The sequence below is a fragment of the Neofelis nebulosa genome, chromosome 9 (genome assembly GCF_028018385.1).
Source record: "Neofelis nebulosa isolate mNeoNeb1 chromosome 9, mNeoNeb1.pri, whole genome shotgun sequence".
NCBI lineage: Eukaryota > Metazoa > Chordata > Mammalia > Carnivora > Felidae > Neofelis > Neofelis nebulosa.
Genome location: NC_080790.1, coordinates 58,822,988 through 58,831,724, shown reverse-complemented (window position 1 = coordinate 58,831,724; position 8,737 = coordinate 58,822,988). Strand labels below are relative to the sequence as shown.

The 8,737-nt window shown below is 40.4% G+C and overlaps 1 long non-coding RNA gene across 1 annotated transcript; it reads right to left on the bottom strand.

Annotated features, from left to right (window-relative positions):
* Nucleotides 1-2,361: 2,361 nt before the first annotated feature.
* LOC131485024 (uncharacterized) lies at nt 2,362-8,220 on the bottom strand. The gene is made up of 2 exons (XR_009248586.1): nt 8,099-8,220; nt 2,362-2,582 (listed from the first exon to the last, which is right to left on the bottom strand). It is a non-coding gene; the product is annotated as an uncharacterized LOC131485024 (long non-coding RNA).
* Between the last annotated feature and the right edge of the window lie 517 nt (nt 8,221-8,737).

The window sequence follows — 8,737 nt, the reverse complement described above, 5'->3', positions numbered from 1 at the left end:
TTTTGCTATTTGTGGTCATTGAGGCCAATTTTCAATTTTAGTCTATATATTTGCATCCCCAATTTTGTGAGGTCCTTCTTCCTACTCACAAGTCTGTGCTTTAAAATGGCCAACCATTTTTTTTTTTCACTTGGGTAGGCAGGTTATTGCATGTGCAAATTCAGGGGTTTGGAGACAAACACAACTATGTTGGGGGTTGTGTTACCCCAAACTGGCAATGGACAATAGGCAACCTGTGAAAATCGTTACTAATGGTTTTCTTCTAAACTATCAAAACATAAAGTTCTATACTTGGTCTTTGGAACATGATAGAGTAAACATCTATCTTAGACAAGGAACACAGTAATTTTCTAAGTAGCGGATGCCTTGTTATTTGAGTAAGATCTATATTAATAACAACAACAACAACAAAAATAAAACCAAACCATGAGGTCCTGAATATTTTTTGGCCATTCCAATTTCAGCATAAGTGGGTCTCGAAATAAAGCCTAAACACGTCCAGGATAGGGAGTCTGAAATTTTGTGTGGCAGAAATCGTTAGGAGATCACCAAAAATTCATCCTCTCCCTTCCCTAGTGGAGTTGTTGTGGCCATTCAGGCAGAGGCTACATTTTTCACCACGACCCATTTCTCTGACTCCTTGCATTCAGGTGGTCATCAATAAATGTGACAGAAGGGACATGTGTCTCTTCTAGGGCCAGGCTTTTTAAAAGTGAGTGGAGGGGTGCCTAGATGGCTCAGTTGGTTGTGTCTGACTTTGGCTCAGGTCATGATCTCATGGTCTGTGAGTTCAAGCCCCGCGTCGGGCTCTGTGCTGACAGCTCAGAGCCTGGAGACTGCTTCAGATTCTGTGTGTGTGTGTCTCTCTCTGTCCCTCCCCTGCTTGTACTCTCTCTCTCTCTCAAAAATAAATAAACATTAAAAAAAATAAAAAAATAAAAAGTGAGGGAGCTTCTTTCCATTCCTTCTTTCCCATCTGCTGGCTGCTTGCAGATGGTGGAACCACAAGATGGAAATAGCCTGGGTCTGAATGATCACAAGGAGGAAAGCTGCCTGGAAACCAGCAACACTTGTACTGAACTGCTATGTGAGTGAGAAACAAAATTCTATTGTTTGACAGATTGTGCTATTGCTCCCATCATTCTGCTGCTGCACAGCTACAGCAGGGGTCTTTGGTGGTGAGCCTCCCCGAAGGAAGATTGTACTTCCTGCTCACTGATATTGGGCTTGGCCATACGACTTGCTCGGGCTAGTGAAATGTCAGCAGAATTGGTATAGACCACATGTGAGCAGAAACCGCAAGAGCTGTGGCATGACTCCACCATTATTCTTTGTCCCGCCCTGAGAACAGCAAGCTTCACGTAGAAGCTTTCAGTCTGGGTTCCAGATGAAGAAGACATATGGGGCAGAGCTGCAACTAACACATAGTCAACATATACCATGAGCAAAAAATAAGTCTTTGCTGTTGATATGGGGATTTTTTGTCATGGAAGAATAACTTGGAAAGGCTGCCAGATATATTGTGCTAACCTATTAACATTTTGATAGTTATCTAGTATAGCACTAGTGTTACCCTAACTAGTATACTCTGAAATTAGAAGAACTGAGTGTGTGGAAAACTGTAGAGTGGGGAACAGTGAACAAGATATCATAAATCATCATTTTAAAGAATGGTTAAACACAAAATACTCTAATGGAATTAAAAGTTTTATTAAATATTAATTGACAATTCACAACCAGGTGAAACAGCAAACCAATAAAGTAATTTTCAAACACAAATTGGGTAACAAATCATTAAGCCAGTGGACCGGCCACCTTCTGACTCCTATCTGACTCCTCCTGACAATGGAAAGTTCTTGGCATATCAGAAGATGTAGGTTGAAGCCCAAAGAAAGAGATGATCCCACAAAGATTTCTATGTTCCTACAACCCCTCTGTCTTTTCCTCCTCCTTTATGGAATGTCAGAGGAGAGGGATACCAGAGAGTGCAGACACGGTGGAAACAAAGGAACATTTCAACTTCTCATTTTTGCATGAGGCTGGACCCCTCACATGGCTGGTCTCTTCATATGAGGCTACAAAAATATGAGGCTCACTTTGAGGATCCAAGGCCCTCAGCGACAGGCATGCTGGGTGGGTGTGTGGGGACAGGGCATTGTGGGAAGAGGTAGAGAGGAAACTTGTGACAGAACCACAATGGTAGCACTACCCAGAGGTCCAACCAACTAATACCTGGGCACCTCAGGCAAGGTTCCCCATCTCTCTCTTGCTTGACAGGATGGTTAGGGTCATCAGAAGTGAGTAATTTAAAAACATAAAAGTGAATTATGTCATAGGAAAAAAAAATGAAATATGCTCCAGTCAGTAGAAAAATGTCTGCCATTTTTATTTGTTTATCTTGTTATTATGACCAGGGAATTTATTTCCACAAACAATAAGTTTATGGAAAATAGTGAAGGCATAAAAATGGTTATTAACAACGTAGGGAATAAAAAGGTCCATGGTGACGTCTGGCGGAGTTGCAGAAGGCAGTAGGTTGTAATCATTAGCTGTGCCATTCTCCATGCTCTCCACCGCATCTGCTGTAGGAATACGGGATGGGAAGCCTTGTCACACTTGGTGCTACGTGCCACCCAACTCTTTTGAAAATCTGATTGGCCCTGTCTCATCATCCTCTGGCTGTGGTCTTGTTCATGTGATATTGGTCATTCATTCCATTTGGGAGATAACTTCCATTTTTTACCCTGGCAATCGTCTTGTTATTTCTTAACTTGGGAGCCCCTTAGCAATGCTAATAGATGTTACGTAATATTGTGATTTATGAGAAATATATATTTGGTCATATGAATGACCAAATATATATTTTTTATATATATTTGGTCTTCGTCCATGGTTTCTAGCTCACAGTTCCCCAAACCCGTAGAATTTCCTCAGTGATGAGAACGAAGGTATCTTTTGTTATGTTAATGATGTGACCACTGGACCCTACCTAAGGATGGAGGCTGGTTACCAGTGGAGCCAACCATGTGATTAGAGAGTTAGAACTTTCAGTCCCCTCTGACTTCCTGGGATGGAAAAGGGGCTGCAGGTTAAATCAATCGCCATGGCTGGTGATTTAATCAATGCTTATGTAATGAAGCCTCCATAAAAACCTAGAAGAACCAGGTTTAGAGAGCTTCCAGGCTGGTGAACACATGGAGGTGCTGGGACAGTGCTCCTGGAGAGGGGGAGAGGGCATGGATGCTCCACCCCCTTTTCCCATACTTTGCCTTATACATGTCTTCCATTTGGCTGTTCCTGAATTATGTCCTTTTATAATAAGCCAGTGATCTAGTAAGTAAATGTTTCTATGAATTTTGGGAGCTACTCCACCAAACTAATTGAATCCAAGGAGAGGGTCATGGGAACATCTGATTTATAGCCAGTTGGTCAGAAGCACAGGTAACAACTTGGACTTGTACCTAGAATCTGAGGTGGGGGGAGGAGTAGTCTTGTGGGACTGAACCCTTAACCTGTGAAATCTGATGCCATTTCTGGGTAGATAATGTCAGGATTGAATTGGATTTCTCAGACACCAGCAGGTATCTGAGACTTGTTTGCTGGTGTTGGTGGGAAAACTCCCTCCCCACATTGGAAATTGACTCTCAGAACCATTTCATACATTCTAAATGGGAACGACGGATGGTGACCAGGACCAGGCTTAGCTCCTCCCTGCACCTGATATTACATCACATTATACTGGCCACCAGTAACACTCCCAACCACACCATCAGCTCCAAACCCAAATATTTTGGTGGACAGCTTAACTTTATTATTCCAAAACTAGTCTTAACTTTTTTGTTTGATTAAAAAATTAAATTAACACTATCTAAGAGCTCATGCCAGATGTTTATAAGGATGGTAGTATTGGATATGAATAAGTGCAGTGTTACTTCTTTTAAAGATATGTTTGAAGCACTGTTGCATGGATTACACTATGTAAAGTCACATAAATAAAAGTGTTTATAATAATTATACAGTTTTTATATGTCTGGATATAGTTTTTCAATAAAAGAATGTTTTCAGCCCATGTAAAAAAAATTAAATGTGTGAAAGTTAGGAGGTTGGTGTATTTAGCGTGAGTTGGAACTTTGGCAGCAGTGTGTAAAGTCTATATCTGGGAATGGTTGAGGCCAAGAGTTTAATCGCAAAGCTTGGGATTGCAGGATTCAGTGAATAAAATGGATATAAAATAATTAGGCAATAACTTTTGCTTCTTCCTTTCCTCTGATCGTTAATAAAGAGTAAAGTCCACCTGGTTTGTACTAAAAATATACTTAAAGGTTTGCAAATAGATCAGCAAAAAATTCATTTAAGGAAAAAAAAGGGCAAACTTTGGTGTTAACAAATCACAAATATTGCGATCCAAACTTCACGTTTTGTTGAAAGTGCTTTTACATTTGTATTACTATTATTTCTAGTCCGACCTTTTATTTTCCGAGAAGAGCAAACTGGAGTTAGAGGTGAGGGAGGTGGCAGAACAGGAGGCCATAAAAGTGGCCAGAAGGAATATAAGAAACTAAATATTGATCTTTGTTCTTTCAGTGAGGACTCTCGTGTTTCTAAGGATGTCATTACAGCTATGGTGGCATTGGTTAATCTGATCTGCTATTCAGCTGTGGTCCTGCTCAGCACTGAAAGAACACTTTGTTCATGGGCTTCAGCTGACAACCAGAGAGTTTTCTAAAGTAAGGGTTATAGTGAGAACATTCCTCTCCATGTGTTATGTAAGATATTTGGGGCATGCAGGACTCTGAGGCAATGAATAAAACTTGCTTTAAAAACAGACATAACTAAAAAAAAATGACACAATTTATACATTCAAATTAGTATTATCCTTCAAGGAGTCACATTGGGAGACATATACTTATTCTAGCAAAGACACTATTGCTCCAAAGCATTTTGGAACTTTTTATTTTAGAGTTGCCTATAGAACCAGGGTTAGTCTGTGAACCACAGAGGACTGTATAGGGTTTCACCTCAGTTTTTAGCCCTGTCACAGAAGGCTGATGACTTATTTTTCTCCTCTATAGACTTAACTCCAAATAACTTGGAATATTAAAGAAATCAGAACTACTCATTTATTCATTCATCTGTTGATTCATTTATTCAGTAAACATCCAGTGACTGTTTTGTGTGCCAGGCTGTGTTAGAAGCTGAGGATTCAGTGATGTGCAAGACAGAAATGGTCCCTGCTCTGTTGGAGCTGACGGAATTGGAAAGATAAACCAAAACCACCCCCATAACAACATGCTAACAAACAAATTAAAAAAAAATAAGTGCCAGTTGGGATAAATGGTATAAAGGAAACAGATAAGGAGCTGAGCTGGAGAAGAAACCAGCTTGTTAGATGGGAAAAGTGACATCTAAGTACGAATTCGGCATTAAAGGGTGTCCACTTGGCCACCATCACAAATATCCAAATGAGTAAGCTTTAATTTTGGAGGACAGTTTTGAAACCTGAATGGACGGGGCAGAGCCCACTTTTCCCACAGCAAATTTAGTTGCCACAAATAATCTGTAATATCAAATAGATTGTATCTCACTTTTTTTTTTTTTTTTTTGCTTTTGGCTTAAACACACACACACACACACACACACACATACACACAGTTTCTCTTCTCTTCAATCAGTAACGCCATCTTGACTGTACTACCTGCAAGGCCCTATAGGATCTTCAATCCTTCCTCTACTGAGGACCTCAGAGCCACCAGGGAGATATCCTGGAGGCCCTCATTACTGTAGAAGTGGCACCACTTTCTGCTGTGTTTGCTACTTGCAGGCCAAAGTGGGATGACATCAGCACCATGTTAGATTGTCAAACTCCTTCTCTAGGAGGATGCCATCCATCTTGAGAAAGATTGTGAGGTTGTGCCCTGGCTTCATGGGAAACTGCGCTGAGAACCATTCATGATGTCTGCTATGGGCATGGAATGAGGTCACATAACATCAGTTTGTCCATTACGGATGATGACGTTGGATCATTAGGTTAAGGAGTTGTCTAAAAGATTTCTCTATTATGTAGGTATCTTCCCCCTTTGTAATTAGGAACTACTCTGTGGGGCGATATTTTGAGACCATGTGAATGTCCTGTTCTCCAACAACATTTCACTGCTAAATGACTTGCCCAAGTTTGTAGCTACAAGTCACAGAACTCTGACTCCCAGTCCCAAGGACTTTCCTTCCACTATGCTTGTTCCATTCATTAGCCCAGGAATATTTCAGGCAGGATAGAAGACAGGATTTCTAAAGACTCAGAAAAGCTAGGTGCCGCTTAGACCTTCATTGTTTATTAAATGTGTTGAATAATAAAAGTTTCATTAGAAACTCCCGTTTTGGGAGAAATAATTAGATTTCCCTTGATGGGACTGAGGAAGAAATGGCAATATAACTAGATAAATGAATTATTACTATTACTACTCAAAAGAAACAGACAGATGTTGTGGCCTATTCTCCTTCCCTCAAATATTCTTAAACAGGTTTCTTTTGCCTTTCTTCTCTTTGAATGTCATTGTGGATTTGTTGGACAGAAGACTCTGCGTTGGGTGTGAATGACATTATCTTTCCTTAGGATTATTATTTTTAAAAAATTTTTAATGTTTATTTATTATTGAGAGACAGAGAGACAGAGCATGAGCAGGGGAGGGGCTGAGAGACAGGGAGACACAGAATCTGAAGCAAGCTCCAGGCTCTGAGCTGTCAGCACAGAGCCCAACTCGGGGCCCGAACTCACAAACCGCAAGATCATGACCTGAGCCAACGTCGGACGCTTAACCGACTGAGCCACCCAGGCGGCCCTTTCCTTAAGATTATTAACTATAACCCTAAATCAGGTGTTTCATTTTTTAAAACCACACTGTGGTGACTTTTATATGAATTGAATCCCTGTTGTTGAGTCTTCCTAAACTCCAGGAGTGGTCCCGATGACTTCCTGTGGCAGTGTAGTCCATGGGGTAATTATGTTAGGATAATGGGGTTGGAACATTTCATAATTTAATGAGTTTTTAGATTTCTTATTCCCAGAATTAAACAAGAACCTCTATGAACGTCAAATTCAGTAATTATCAAACTGAACAGAATTTGGCTCTATGTAACCAACTGGCACACTTTCTGTAGATAACAACATGATTTGATATTTATAAAGGGCCCATTTCCCACCCCCTCCCCCCAGTTCAGACACCAGAAATTCATTAAATATAAAGACTTACATAATTCTGCGAAAAACCCCCTTACTTCTCTAGAGCTTTCCTAGCCTCTAAGTTAGATATTTAAAAAGAGATATTATTCTTTTGGTACAGGCTTTCAGTTCTCCCTGAAATGGAGGGGCTAGTTACAGTCCAGCCTACAAACTGGCTCAGATTTAATGAAATTTAATGAGTAATAATAATAAGTGCAACGCTCCCTTGATGTTAGAGTGACAAGCAATTAAATTCTGAGGAGGTTGATGAGAGAAAGGCGTGGACCTAGTTTACAGTGGCTTCGGCCTAACAGCTTCCTCCTGGCATTAGGTATACACATTTGGGTTGATTTGGATTGGAAACATGAAAGCATAATTTTTTCCTTTAATTAAAAATTTATTTCCAATAGTTTTCTTGCCTGACATCCAAAGAAATATAGAGCTGGATAAGAGTAATAACTCATATTCATGTTCTAGGTGTTTCACATGAGTATCATTTAACCCTCCCAAACAACCCTTTAAGTAGGTACAATTATTATTTCCTTCTTTAAGAGATGAAGAAATGGGGGCCTGGAAAGTTTACCCAAAATGCTGTAGGGTGATCTGTCTTGTAAACCCAAACAAACAGTCTGACTGCAGAGTTAGATCCTGAGATCCCAAAGACAGGCCACACCACCTCCCAAACTCTGCTGCCTCTCCACGGAGGGGTAGGGAGATTTATAGTGCTTTTCATAGGAGGACTGCTAAGCGCTTCTCTTGAATGTAATCCTTTGATGCAGCTTATAAACCAAGAACTGGCGGTCCATCAAATGGGAAAGTGACTTGCGTAAGACATTCCCTGTGCTCCTGGGAGATCTGGGCAGAAAGTAAAGAGGCTCTCACCTTCGCTCCTGGGAGTTCGCCAATGGCTAGTACCCTTCTCAGCTCCTCATCATGAAAGATAAATAGCGTTCTTCCCAGCTGGAGTGCACTCATCCAATATCTGCATTTCTCCCCAGGGACCAACATTCCTGGCAGAGAAAATGAAACCAGGATAATAACCATTGTAGAGATTATGAAATTGCTTCTTATCTGAATTCATACTCCAACCCATTTTTAGTGCTTTCATAAACCACCCCAGACTGATAGAATTATTTTCTTTATGACTCATAGATATATTTTGCTTCTCCATTTTTATCCATTTTACTTTCAAGGAGAAGATTAGATGATGAAGTAAGATTCACCCTGTAGAGCTCTGTGGGATTTTATTTAACCCCAACACATGGACTGTGGACTGAAAAAAAGAAATATGCTCATATTTTACAGTATTACATGTAAATACTTCCAAAAGTTTTACAAAAACATAACCTAATTATAAAATTTCATTTTTAAGTATCTTTATATATTTTAAGAGAGAGAGAGAAAAAACATAAGCGGGGGAGGGGCAGAGACCGAGGGAGACAGAATCTGAAGCAGGATCCAGGCTCCAAGCTGTTATTGCTGAGCCAGACGTGGGCTCGAACCCACTGTGAGATCACGACC